Below are 15702 nucleotides of genomic sequence, written 5' to 3' on the forward strand. Positions count from 1 at the left end.
TATTCATCCCTACAATTCCTTGTATTATTGCTCTATACTTCATTGCTATCACCTTCATGTTATTCCAAACAACACCCATCAAATTTTAAAGCAATACAATAAAGTGATTTGTCAACTATTCCTCAGTGCAACTCCTCAAGTATTGTTGTGATGTGTTTCCAGTTATTCTCCAGTTATTCTAGCTGCTTGCGTTGCTGAAGCTTTCCTGCTATTTTAGTCTCCAGCCTCACCCGCTATGCTATAGTCACAGCCTTCCGCAGTTGTAGATTGCCACTAGTTATGTATTTTTCCTCGTTACTACCACTATTAGCTTCTGCTGCCAGCACCTTATGTAGTCCCACTCGGTGTTTCCGATGTCGCCTTAGTTATTCACTTATTCTTCTTGCTTCTTTGCTTTATGGAAAATCATTTTCCTATTTCTGTTGGAATCTTAAACAAATAGGAAGTGGTATTTATGAAAAAAATTCTATTATTAGAATCATTAAATATTATTAGAAACCCATTGTTTTTAGTAGATTTATATACATTATGAGATTTTTTTTGTGTACTTGATAGATTATAAATTAACACAGCCGTTGCCAGGTCCCAAGTCCTGGATGAGAAAAGTGGAGGATTGCGTTAGGTAGTCGACAGTCAGTGTAAAACTTGTCAAACAATAATGACATGAATCCTTTAAGAAATTGTGTTAATGCTAGGGCGTCCCCTAGAAGCGACGCACTGTATGGCCTGAATACAGTGACAAGTGTGCAAGGGCCGCTGCACCGGCGCCCGGATGCAGTGTTAAATAAGCAAGGGTTCTCACATCAAGGACTGATGTGGGCAAAGAAGCTAGTCCATGAAACTAAAATTAGGATAGGAACTTGGAATATAGGTTTCCTTACAAAACAATTAATGGAATTAATAGATATTATGAAATCATAGAAAAGTTAAATATTTTGGTGGCAATTCAGGAAACTAAGTGGATTGGAAGAAGGCTAAGTTTTAAATTGAATAAGTTTAGATTTAAACTTGGTTATTCAGGTAGGAAGTCGTACTAGAAATATTGTAGGTGTTATTATAGATAAGAGTTTAAAGGATATGTTATAAAATTAATATATGATGGAGATAGAATTATAACTTTAAAGATTGTTGTTGATGATAAGATTGTTAATATTATAAGTGCTTATACTCCTCAAGTAGGTTTGGATATGAGTTCTAAATTAAATTTTGTAATGACTTAGAAGAATTAATACAAAAGATACCTCTGAAGAAAGAGTTTTTATTGGAGGAGATTTAAATGGACATGTTAGTAGAGAGGTTGATGATTTTAAAAGCATTCATGATGGCCATAGTTTTGGAACGACAAATGAAGGTGACAAAACCATATTAGATTTTTGTTTAGCTTATGATTTTTTAATTGCTAATACCTTATTTAAGAAAATGAATGAGCATCTATCACTTATAAAAATGGATATAGTACAACCCAGATTGACTATTTTCTTATTAGAAAAATTAAATCGTTTAAAATTGTAAATATTGTAAATTGTTATTCGAGTGAAAATTTATATACCCACATCTCGATTATTAGTTTTGGACTTTAAGATAAATAGGCATAAAATAAAAATAAAATAAAACGTTTTCTAAGATTAGATAGGGCATTTAAAGAATATTAACAAAATATTTTTGAGAGTAAGATTTTAGATCTTTAAGATTTTGTTTGTGCATGAGGATACTAATGTTATGTGGGAAAAGTGCTAGTGATATTTAAAATATTGCATAAAGATATGCTTGGAGTATCAAAGGAAAAACTCCTATAGTAAAAATAGTTGATAGTGGAATTCCAATTTTGTGCAAGAAAAGATCAAAAATAAGAAGATTATTATAAAAAATTGGTTTAATTTTAAAAATTCTGATATTGAAAAATATACAAAGTGGCTTCGTAAGGATTCTAAGAAAGTAATATTGCGATGCAAAGACTTACTTTTAGTTGATTTATATAATAGATTAAATACTAAGGAGGAGAAAGTATATATGTATTAAGTTAGCCAAACAAAGAGATAGGAGTAGTAAGGATTTAGTTCAATTGAAGTGTATAGGATGAAGATCAAAAAAATACTTTTCTTAGAAGATAATATTCAACAAAGGTGGATGAAATATTTTTGCTAAATTTTTTAATGACGATTGTGAAAATAAGATTGACTATGAGTGACCTTAGCACCCTAATGATAATAAGATTTCTGTTTTTATCGGCGTATTAGTAAACTGAAGTTAGGAGGCTTTAAAGAAAATGAAGGGTGGAAAAGCTGTTGGACCTGATGATATTCAAAGAGGTGTGAAATGCTTAGGGATTAAGATTTCTTGGCTACTAAACTTTTTAATACTATTTTAAGAATAAAGGTTGAATGCACAAATTGTAAACGAATTATAGAGTATTAAGTTAATGTGTCATACTTTAAAACTATGGGAGCGAGTTATGGAGCATAGGTTGTGGTGGATACTAATGTTTCTCAAATCAATTTGGGTTCATACCGGGTAGGTCGACTAGGAATCATACATTTATTAAGAGGTTTGATGGAGAAATAATAAGAGAAAATAAGGAGGATCTACAATGAATATTTATTGATTTAAGAAAAGCATATGATGAAGTTCCAAGAGAAGTGCATGGAGAGTTTTTAAAAGAAAGGAGTCAATTAATGCTTTTATTCAATCATTAAAGAATATGTATGCATAGCTATTACTTGTGTTCAAAACACAAGGTGGTTTGACCAAGTATTATCCTTATTTCAGTGTTCTCAAGGATCAGCTTAAGCCCATATCTTTTTGCTTTAGTCATGGATGTTCTCACTAGACATTTGCAAGAGGATGTACCTTGTGTATGCTTTTTGCTGATGATCTTCTTGTTGATAAGACTAGAGAGAGAGTTGAAGGTAAACTTGAATTATGGAGGTCAACCTTAGAGTCTAAAGGTTGTCACTTGAGTGATCTAAACAGAATATATAGAGTTTAATTTATAAGTAATAGACCTAGTGGAATGGATTGTACTTTTGGGCGATCGGTCATTAATAAGAGTAATTTTTAGATATCTGGATCTATTTGTTCAGAGTGATGGATAGATGGGATATTCGAAGTTCAATGGATGTTGAGTGGATGAGAATGCTCCGGCGCTTGTTATGTGATAGAATAGTATCCCCTCAAACTTAGGGAAAATTCTATAAGATGGTAGTGAGGCCTGCAAATGCTTTATGGTGCCGAATGTTGGCCATTAAAGAGAAGCATAATACTAGTTAAGTGTGGAATAGATGAGGATCTCAGAGTGGAATGAGTGGCTTTTACCCTTAGAGATATGAAACGATGGCTTCAGTGAGAAAGTGGAATAGTTCCAGTAGATAGATAAGATTAGAGGCGTCGTCTTAGAGTTGATTGGCACTAAGAGCGCCTTCCGATGATCGGTAGGAGAGTAAGAGGTATTAGATTGACTTTGATTTAAGGAGGTAGTGGTAGACCTAAAAAAGCTTGTTAGAAAATATTAGGAATGACCTTTCATTTATTTAGATTTAAAACCAAATTTAAGCTTTTAATAGGACAAGAATGGAGAAAGGATTCATGTAGCGACAGCCAATAGTGGGATAAAGGCTTGATGTTGTTGTTTTATTGTTGGTTACTGTAAGATTATAATAAGACACGCAACGCGACCAAAGCATAGTAAATTTCAATAAACATTAAAATTATTTAAATTAATAATTAAAATAAAAAATACATTTATTGGTGAGTTTCTTGTTGATTTGTATTATTTCATAGCTTTGACTGTATGACGAATACCTGCCAAGAGAAGACGTGCTTACATCTGCATTAGTCCTTCTTTTGAGTAGTTTTTATATGATTGATCTTGCTTTTTTTATAAATTGTTTGGTCATTGATTCCCCACATGTAATTGAAATTGTAGGAGAGAATGGTGCTCTGTTCTCTTTTTATGAGTGAAAGTTGATTTGTTGCTGAAATTTTATGTTCACTCTGTTTTCTTATTCTGTGAAATTTCAGAAGTTTTGGTGAATCTTGAATTATCATTTGGAATAAGAAATTTTATTTGTTGCCATAATTAAAAGCAATAAGTATCCTTTGCTGAAGGTGACAGTGTTGTACACTAACAAATTATAATATTTGTGAGTTGTCATATGAACTTTCAACTCTATAATTGTTAGAAAGCTAATACCCTAACTATACTACACAAAATAAGTCAACCTTAGATACTCATCATGCCCAACTCTAAAATAGCAATAATATAAGTTAATTAAAAAAAATAAACAAATAGAGGTTTTAAGAGGAATCAAGTTATGGTTTTAACAAATACAATGTAACTCATCGGAAGGATCAAAATTACATGCCTACATATTGATGGGAGGCGTAACCTAGATATTTTCCCAAATTAACAGGATAAAAAAAATAAATCTTTTTAAAAACTCAGAGTACCTGTTTCAAAGAGTTTGAGGGGACCAATATTGGTCCTCAAATAAGAGTTGGGGACCACTTTGGATCCTCATCAAGGAGTTGAGGGACATTGTTAGTCCTTTTCTCAATGTGCAAATGTAAACAGTGAATTTAAGCAAGAAGTATAAGATAATGGTGCACTAAATCTCTAAAGGTTTCAAACAAAGCTTTAAATATTTTTTTAATAACGAAATGTAGGTCCATATTAATATGCAATCTTTATTGGCACTAACACTTGCAAACTTAAAAAATTCTTGAAAATACTCATTTCTAATGTATTTAATTTGAATGAATTTCATGACTCTGTAGCCATCTCTCTTTAAATCTCTCCTAATTGAGAATTAAGCATCTAACACCTTAATTGATGGATCTACTTGTCTGTTTCAAAAACTAACTGTGGCAAGAATAATGTCAACTACTATGGTGGAAACCACCGGGTTTCAAGTGCCATTAAGAAATGAACAAACTTCTTTCATTAATTAGCTTACAAGAGCAACACAATTTGCCCTAAAAATTTGCATAACAGATAATCAAATTATTAATTCATCAAGAAGCAAGCTTTTCCAAGCTAAGTGGAAACGATGCAAATCTAAAATTCTAATAATTTTAGAAATGAATTCATGCGTAATTTGATTTTTTTTTTTATTTTCTTATTTTATTTCAAGTGCAAAAACAGTGCCTTTAATATCAACTCTCATAACAACACACATGTTCTCTATATATTTTGGAATCATTCCCGTTGGCCTAAACTCAATCTTGCAATAGTTTCAAATCAAACCCACAGAATTCCAATCAGTACCACCCATTGAGTCTTGAATCATCATCAATGGAAAAGCAATCATTAATTATTCCTCAACTTCAATTCCTTCACCATGTTGTTTGTATCTCCTTCTGGCCACCAACCACAAACCAATTTTGTTCATTGTTCCTGCCTGCACTATTGTAGCTTTCTCCGCCCATCTTTGTCTCATCCTCTTTTGCTATGTTGCATCACTGCCTTAAATGTAATTGGGCTATTTTCCCAATGCTATTCCCACTATTACCACCGAAGACCTACACTCATTCATGTTATCAGCACTTGCTCCCATTGCCTTATGTATTAATGCCATCAATTACCCCATAGTATGTCCCTCCGTTATTCATTTAAGTCACTTCACTACAACAACAACAACAAATCAAGCCTTTTATCCACTGACGTGGGGTTCGGCTACTCTGAATCATTTTCTTCGTCCATTGTGTCTTATTGAGAATCCAATTCTATTAAATCTTAATAAAAAGATCATATTCTAATATTTTAACCATTCTTTTAAGGCTTACCACTAACTTCTTAATATAAGCAAACAAACAAATATCAAGCAAGTGCTCCTAAAAGAATTTGTGCAATGATGCCAAGAAAGCTGTTTGGTGACCAGAGTGCATATCCTAAACATAGAAAAACATATGTATAACAATGATAATTCCTTTTTTCTTTTGTCCATTGTATAGATGAAACCAATTAAAAGTGCCAACATGAGACCATCCTTTCCAATCAATGGGATATGCTATTAGAACATGATAGGCTGTTAAATATATAATAGTAGTCCACCATTGCCAATTTTTCTAAACCAAATTTGGCACGGCAAAAGATGTCATAATACACATGTCATAAAGTAGATTATTATTATATTTAAAATCTTCTTTAGTTTCAATTTAAGAAAGAATTTGCAAATCAAGGGACTAAATGTATCAATAGTGACATAAGAAGGTAAAATGGTTTGATAATGGTAAATACAAAGGCCTAAGCTAGTAAAATAGCACCCACATACCGTCAAAATTTAATTAGCCTCCAACCTATGAAGCCAATCAGCATTTAATGAGTAAAGAAATAACCGTACTTTGTGACAATGAAATATGAATGTTTCGAACTAAATAGAAACAATCGCCATCCCTGAAGCGAGAACACTATTGACATAGGAAGAGAATAATTGAATGGCAAGGATAGCCAAGTTAAAAATTCAAAAAGAAAAATTCAACAACAGTTTATTGAAACATTGCAACAGAACATATTCAAACCAAGATTGCACCAGATTAACTCCACCTCGAAAAGAGATCTCAACTCTGAATCTTCGACATTACTAGTTGATTTTCGTACAAACATTATGTTCTTGAAGGATGTTTCTCCATAAGGGTGTTCCCCAGCAATTGTTCTCAATGCATTTGGAAGACTATACCTGGAAAAATTTATATTCCCCAAGTAGTGCAATCAGCATATTTGTCCTAGCCATGCCAACAACAAACATTTAATCTATAGGATCAGCGTCCATCTCAAAATGCCACTCCACTGCTAACGGTCAACAATTTCCCCCTTCTCTACATGGCCGAGCAATTCTGTTTTGGTGTGAACTATTCCATTTATGCCTATCAAAAAGTTTATCCTGTTTCGGGTAAAAATTTTTCAAATTCCTTGAATGCCACTTAAATATCCTTGAGCTCAATGTCTTTTTAACAAGCCTCATCCAATTTAGATGACATCATCCATAAGAGCAAGCTCCCACCTCCGGAATCCATAATGTTAACTGAATAAACTAATGATAATTAAAAACTCCTTAATTATGTAAAATTTCATGGAATGGAAAATAAACACTGAGGTTACTACAGGAAACCAACATACATCCTTCACATGGACGAGGCTGGCAATGAAGATGAAAAGAGACTAGCATCAAATTTGATCCTTGTGTGAAATCGAAGCTTGGACATAAATCCCCATGGACCTCTTTTCAAACTTCTGAGTAGTTTTCACTGGATGAGGTGTTTAGATATCAGGCTTAGGAATGAATCAGAAAAGAATGGCCAAATTGATAAAAAGAATCCGATTCTATGTGAATATACCTGAATGCCAACCCGAGTCTTGTGAAGGGTGCTCCATCACATTATCTGAAGGTAGCAAAAAAATTAGAATTAAAGAATTTCATGATTGAACAGAGAACTGATATTCCGCTATCTGCTCCGTTAAAAGAATGAAGAAAAAACAAAAAACAAAGAAACCATAGATACAGGCAAGGAAAAATAAATCGAAAAATAAATAGCTTTTAATTGCTCTATAAAGCCACACCTAGCACTTTAATTGTCAGGACAAAAAGAAAAAAAAAGTTAAAAAGTTTCATCATTCAGTGCTTCAAGATTTTTAATGTCAGAATAAAATTAAAATAAGGCAGTTGCCAAGAAAAAAAGAGAGAAAACCAATATTGAGAAGACATACACAAAACTGAGCAACACGCAATACGCATGCATAAGCACTTTAAACTATGTGCTAAGAAAAGAGTGTCCAAAAATTATCATATGAATGACAATAGAAAGTTAAAAAAACACTCCATCAAAACCAGAACAATTCCAATTATGGATAGAAAAATGCAAAACAAAACACAATTTCATTGACAAATCAAGAAAAAAAAAAAGGCCTGAATGGCATAAAACCATAATTAAATGATTTCCTTTCTTGGTTGATGTTAATAAATTCATATTGAAACATAGCAATGCGGGTGGAAACCACATGACTACTTGAAAACATCAGGTAGAAGGGATATTAAAAAAGTTCAACAATTTGATATAATATGCATAATGATAAATAAATTTTTTTTAAAAAAAAAAAGATCCAGGTCATTTATGAAGCATTTATAAGGAAGAGAAAGGACATTACACCGCTAAAATTACTTTCTGTATTCCCACTAGTTTCCATTACAATTTTTGTCCTTTTCCAAGTTACCTTAGTACATTCTACAACTTTCTCATAGTATGAACTGATATAGTAAAAGGGTATACAGGAATACATATAGCGAGGAAGAAGAAGGAAAGAAGTTAAAGATGATAGAATTCAAATTAAGAAATTAATACATCCTTTCTAACTGGTCTATTATGTTTTTCTTTTTCCATTTTTCGCAGTTAGCCTGTTGTTGTTTGGTGCTACTAACACCATAGTGTATCAAAGCTCAAGGAGAAATGGCCCCAGGGAATCAGCAGACGGCTCTTGACAAATATCAAGAGCTTAGAGGCGTTTGTGGGCAAGCACATCAAACGTTGTCAAAGCAGCTAGAAGGATTTTCATCCAAATTTCATTGGTTCGCTGTAGAAGTGAAGCATAGAGTTACAGATGTTCCGAACAGGTGTTCGTCATCAAATTCCAATGCATAGGCGACCTGCTCCAAGTCATCCCCACCGTAATTCGACAGCTTCAACTTCAGTGCTAAGCGTGGCCAATGAGAACACCAAACATCAATACCAGATGTTTTCTGACTCGAAGGTACCTACTCATTTTCGAATGCTCTTATTCAGAGGAATGTTGACCATGTCGTCCATGCGACACAGCCCTCGGAACGCACACGACCGATCGTCATAAACCAGAGTGAGTTTCGCATCAAAACTCTACTTCCATATTTTGTGTAGATTACATATTGAGATTAACATCGATTGGAGCAAGCAAATAGAGCCTTTTTTTTTTAATACAAGGAGATTCACCAAAGAAGCATAGTGAAGTAACGTGCATACAAAGCTAAAAGGCAGTGCTGTGCTTGGTTGCAGCTGTTGCAAACTCGTAGACGTGAAGGAAGAGGGAGCGTTCGCAATTGGTATCGCTGAAATAGTTACTCCCGAGGACATTTTTTTACCCACTAATTATGAGAAATTGCTCTATATGAAGTATCAACATGTTCACAAAGGGGGCCGCACAGTCAGTGAAGTCACTAAGGTTTTATAGGTTGAGTGCATGAAACAAATCTTAATAAACCAGCATCAAATTGGGTAACTCGGATATATTGGTGGGCTGAAAAAGAAAAAAAAAAATTATTTCAAAAGAAAAATTTAAAAAACCAGAAAACTTGAACTCTATTTGGTCATTTCACATGCTGTCAACTTTGCTCTCAAGGCTAAATTACAACTCAACAGACAACTCTGAAGCTACTCATCTCGACAACAAATCGAGAATTGGCGACTGAAGCTAAACTCAATCAAATTTCTGTAGGCAAGCATAATACGCAATAACCCACCTGGGCCAAGCAATGGCCTCCAATTGAAGTGAAAGTACCTACCAACAAAAGGCTCATGTCCAAGAGAATCCATAAGTCAAACCTTTCCAATTTAAAGTGCTTTTCGTTGTTCCAAACTGGGCAAATAAATCAAAAATGAAGTGCCCAAGTTTGCAACAATTGCATATTATTGAAAGTGAAGCCAAGGGCAAACTATCACAGCATGAGGAAACTGAAAAAAGACATAATAGCTGATGAATGGGAAATTGTGATTCTGTATCCTAGAAAACGTTCTCTTGGCACCTCGATAGACTTTCAATTCTCAACGAAATGCTATCTTTCACACTTGTTTATAATTGTCTATGGGAGCCTGTGATCTATTAATTGATAAAGGATGTACTGACAATGTAGTCTCTCAAATCTCGTTGTCCAAGCTATGCAATTTAAAACCACTAAACTCACTCCTACAGTTGGATCAAGAGAGGCAATAAGCATTTCGGTCTCCCTCTATGGTCGAGTTACATTTTTCTATTGGCAAATCATTACGTGTGATATCTTGTATGATGTAATTATATTGATGTTTGTCATATCATTTGGTCGCCAGAAGTTCGACACAGAGCTCTTAATAATTTCAATAGATACCTATTTTTTGATGGAAGGTACAAGCTGAAGGTTTACTATCTAAATGCAAAATAAAGCTCTCAAAAAGGGACAAAAAGACAAGCACAGCATTCACTTGTCCTCAGGAATGAGAGCTAAGTAGGTGGCAGGCAGGACCTTCAAAAAAAAAATTTGAAAATTTGCTAAGTCCATGGAACGAACAGTGCCCAACTACTCCTTCAAACCAACCGAAGCAGGTCAAAACATATTGAATCAATACAGGATAATTGGTCCAGAAGAACTACCTTCCATTACCACTCTTTGTGCTTACAGCATCGCATTGACTTCACGTTGGGGGAGCATATCTAACCAATTTACAAAATTAAAACTAAGCCCAAAAAGGAAATGGTAAATTTTAGAGGAATTAATGGATGAATTATTACAGAAAGTTAATCCAACAAAGTTTGAGCCCGTGTGTTATACCTGCCTTATTGGCTCCAAATAAGGATGGAGCGTCGCATGTGTATCAGCAGTAGAGCCATAAATAAAAAATCAAATCAAATATTCATTTCCCTCCCCCGACCAACAAATTGAGGACTGTTAGATAAACAGATTGGTCAAGTTGCCTTCTCTCAAGTTGGGAATCTGCATAGCAGATAATCGATCAAATTCGCATTAGGCATGATCTCAAATGGAAAATTGCATACCAAAATCATCAAAGGCGTTTTATGAGTGGAAGGCCGCTGTCCTTTTAGACTTGCAACTAACCCTTACTTTCAAGTGGCCTCATGAACGAGGTTGTTCCAAACGTTTTCTAGAAAAATCTTGGTGCGTCACATTCTAACATCTGGCAAAAATTTTAAAGATATTTCGGACTCAATAAATTATATATACACCTTGCCTAAGTGTGAGTTACTGTAACTAAATATCTATTTTTTGGGTTCATTATCTATGTCAAAGATGTGGAAGTTGACCCGAAAGAAGGTTTCTACTAATATGGAATGGCTCATGCCTAGCTCTCTTCCTGACGTTCGGAGTTTTTCATGGCCTTTGCAAAACTTTTAAGATGATTTTAATTCGGGAATTAGCGTCTTAATGGACTTTTAACTGATTGCTTGAAATCCAAAACCCTTGAGTGGTCCTAACAGAGAAGCAGAGAGTTTTGAAACAACAAACTTGCCTTAAGTTCATCTCCAGTCCTTGCTTTCCCTACTTTTCAGAAACAATTTCAAGTTTAAAACCGATGCAGTCTGCCATTGGAATTGGAGTGGCTTTATCTAAGCAAGACCCGTCCTATGGAATATTCAACGAGAAGTTAAGTCTGCCCCATCATAAATGGATCGTCTATGAGCAAGAATTAAATACGCCTTGTTTGTGCATTGAAACATTGGTAAGCACAACTTCCTGTTGCACCAAGATTTTGCCGTTGTCTAGTTGATCATTATGCATTTCGTTTATAAACAATCAGAAACATTAAATAGAATGCATGGCCAAGAGGAATCCTCTATTTGCATAAATTCACCTTTTGTTTTGCAACTAGGGGTGTCAATTTTTTGACACACAGCGAAACACGACCCGAAACCAACCCCGAAAAAATTCCGGGTTCGGTCAACCCAAACCCGAAACTGGGTCGTGTTCGGTTGAAGAAATCACGCCGTTTTAAAAATCGGGTCGGGTTCGGGTTGAACACGGAAATCATTGACTACGAAACTCATATTTGGACCCGAAAATTCCGAGTTTGACCCGATTTTGACCCGAAAAACGAAGATTGACCCAATGTTTTACTACCCGAAACCTTAGCAATTCGGGTCATTCGTGTCGGTCGGGTTCGGTCCCGGAAACCTGACCCGTTTTTTAAAAACGGGTCAGGTTCGGGGTTGACCCGAACAGTGCCGGGTCACAGTTTCGGGTTCGACCCGACCCGACCCGTTGACCCGATTGGACACCCCTATTTGCAACCATAATTCAGGTTCGCAAAATCAAGTCGCCAAAACATGCTAAGTCGAATACTACCTTTACTAGTTTCGCTGCAAACTGAAATAACAGGACCTTGAATGCCCTAAGGAGCCCTATTCATCCAACAAGAACTTTCTCTGAAATATGGAAAAACCTGTTTGGGGGCAGCAAGCCTGCAGCTGAACTATTCCATTCGTCAGGTTTTTTTTTCAAAGGGAATGCTTTGTGTGTTGTAAAATCCTCCTTCGAGACAGCATTGGTAAAAGGGGGGCCCCGCACACATGATGGGAGTCATGCAGCTCACTTGGGCCATGAAGAAATTATCTAAAGCGAAGACATTTTTCTGGCCTTTTCTCCGCGGGATGTTGCTCGTTATATTGAGACAGTGTCAATATGCAGGAATTCAAAGGTAAATAATCAAAAACATCGGGCCTCTATACACCACTACCAACGTCCGAATTCTATGTGGGAAGATTTAACCTGGGACTTGATTTGGCTTTACCTATAACAAAAAAAGGAAGATGATTCTATTATGATTGTAGTAAGACAAAATTTTCTAAATGGCTCATTTTGATTGCCTTCAAAAAACATTGTTGATGTTCTTCATGTTGCTCGTCGCTGTTCCTTTCATGAAGATTTGTTTGCCCTTGCATATGGTACCTCACACGCCTCAACTCCGATCATGACATCAAATTTATCACCACTTTTGCAAGAATGGAAGAGTTTTACCACATTATAACTTCAAGATCCGCTTATCCACCCTCAAGGTGATGAACAAACCGGAGGTAGTACATCATACCCTTCGGAACATGTTGCGTTGTTAAGAGGCAAAAATCTCCTGACTTGGGATAATTGTACTAGTAAAGCAGATTTGCATGTAATTCTATGAACTAATCGGTCCAACAGGAAGAATTCCATTCAAGTAATGTCTAAACTAGACCGCCCAACCATACACTAGATGTTGCAATTTACCTAGTGTAAAAAATACCAACCTGCTGCCCACATTTTGCATCAACCAACAATCATACCTAATGAGGTTAGACGCAAACTTATTGCTTCCAATGAGCAGTACAAAAAATTGGAATGCTAACATCATGGCGACACAAATTTTTCCCCCGCCGATAGGTCATGATAAGACTCCGCAAAGAAAGATTCCCACAGGCACATATTCAAATTAATGTACTTGCAAAATTGTCCATGTTCCAATTTCTCCGGCGCATAAATGATAATGCCTATGTCATGGAGCTCCCCACCTCATATTAACAACACCTTCAGCCTTTAAAATTATAGATATTTATGCTAATCACCCCACACCGCAAATGAAAACTTTTTGCCCCACTGGTTTCATTCCCGCAACGCTCTTCTGATGCATGGGGAGGACTAATGTGGAGCATTTTAAAGAGAGAAAGGCATTCTACCTCTATATATCTTCTGAAACATTCCCACTAGTTTATATTAACAACTTAATGTCATTTTCTGGTTATCTTAGTACAATTCTAACTCCGCATTGTATGAATGATATAGTGATAGGGTAATACAGGAATACATATAGCGAGGAAGACGAAGGAATAGAAGATGATGAATAAACTTCTATTACAATATGCATACTTTCCTAACCGGTATCTCTTTTTTTTTCCTTTTTTTTTCTTTTCCCATTTTTCCTGTTAGCTGCTGCTGTTTGGTAACTACTCTACGGGACCAAAAAAACTTCATGAAAGTTGTTACCGGTGGAGGTACAAGTGCATAACAAACCGAGTAAGACAAGGGCTGGTGTATCTAACCGGGAGAAAGATGAAAATAGAGATTTAAATGCCCATTATAGCTTGTGACAACAGAATCAAAGGATGCAAAATGAAAAATGAAAAAAGATAATCCTTGAAAGCAACTAAAATTAAACTTACAAGAAATACCGAACGGATAATAAACTATCCCAAAAACATCACATCTTTCCGTTTCAAAATTGCCAAAAGAAACATGCTCCTAAGACTCTGTATTCACAGGCTAAAAGCAAATCCTCTAGAAAGATAATAAATCAGTCGCCGGTTTATTTGGCCAATAACATCAATTTCATATCTTCGTAGAGCCACAAAACACGAAATAGAAGTCCAAAGAAAATAATAGATATGAATAATATAATTATTCACCAAGAAACTGGTAAGGTAACCAGCTGCCGGGAAAATAAGTAGAACACATCGATTCCATCATCCAGTCACCAAAACGGTAAACAAGCCGGCCGGCCGTCCATCGATTCCACGCAAGACGAACTTCTTTGCAAAAAAGATAAAATGAAAACATAAGTCCCGCAAAAACGCCCTGAAAATAAACAACTCATCCCACTGCTGTGCAACCATTTTCCAGGTTAGAATAAATTAAATATCACCGTTCACATAGGCGAGCACTCTGACGAAGGAATTGATATCCTAAAGGAACTAGACCGTCAAAAAATACAAAATTGAAAAACAATCACTGCCATAACGCAGTGTCACGTTTCACAATCAATCAAGAAAAAGATTCCACTATCGAGCAAAGACAAAAACAAGAGAAAAATAATCTGACATCGCCACGAGACCTAATCAAACACTCACCTGTTACAGAACAATCAATCGACAACTATTAACACCTTCAAAGATGAGGAAAATCCACGAATCATGCAAAAAGAATCAACAATAATCTTTCCAATAAAGAACTAACACGGAAATACTGCAATTGAGAGGAATATCGAAGTATACAGCTGCTCTTCCTTCCTCTTCCTTGGAACTTGAGAAATTGCTGCTCTCTTTCTTCTCTTTTCCCGTGAAGGTGTAAGAAGGGAGGAAATATATGATTTGAGGAGAGCGAAAAGAAAAGAAGGTAAAAAAAGAGGGCGAGAAAACGAAAAGCCGAGTCAGGAAGGGAAGAACGGACGTGTTCTGCTTTGTCTTTCCGCCGTATTTAAAACAATTTTGCGTCCCGATAATCACGCAAGCCCCACCTCCCTTTAATTAATATAATTAGTAATTAAAAAGTAAAAAATTGCTCTGTTTTTCCAAATAAGGGGCGATAATGGGGTCCCGGTAAAAGTTTGATGGAAAAGTGAGTCAAATGTATAGTTTTTTGAGAATTAGCCAATTTTGATTGTAACGAATTACAATAAATATTTTATTTATGAACTTGAAATTAATATATAATTATTTATTTTACTCATGTTTATCATCAAAAAATTATCTTGATCGGGCACAGACTCTCAGGCAAAAATCAAGTTATAACTTCAAAAATTAAAAAATATGGGATCATCTGAACTTATGATTTTGTAAACTTACAATCGAACTGATCACCTCTGGAATTATGAACCCAACAACACCAAATCAAGCTTGATTTGAGCCCAAATGAGGTCCTGATTCGAAGACCCAAAGCGCTTTTGGAATGTCCAACCCATAATTGGATTACCAAACGATTTCCAAACTTGACATGCTTATAGTCGAATCTAGCGGATCAACAGAGACGAAATCCAACAAGCCCAAGATCGTTGAATTTGATATTCATTAATGACATTCAAAATATCTACAAATGATCACGATTAAGTGGATTCAATATCGACCGTCCAATAAAAACACTCCAAAAATTTGCCCTTGATCCTCCTCTATTTACACAGTCATGTCATTCCAAAAAAAATTATAAAATACCCTCATTTCTCCTTGAGAGGGAA

At 35.4% G+C, this 15702-nt stretch overlaps 1 protein-coding gene across 6 annotated transcripts in view; it reads right to left on the reverse strand.

Annotated features, from left to right (window-relative positions):
- The window catches only part of LOC110098705 (protein MEI2-like 2), a 37316-nt gene that overhangs the window by 8902 nt on the left and 12712 nt on the right, over positions 1-15702 (reverse strand). The window lies entirely within an intron of this gene.

The sequence above is a fragment of the Dendrobium catenatum genome, unplaced genomic scaffold, assembly GCF_001605985.2.
Source record: "Dendrobium catenatum unplaced genomic scaffold, ASM160598v2 original_scaffold_274930, whole genome shotgun sequence".
Lineage (NCBI taxonomy): Eukaryota > Viridiplantae > Streptophyta > Magnoliopsida > Asparagales > Orchidaceae > Dendrobium > Dendrobium catenatum.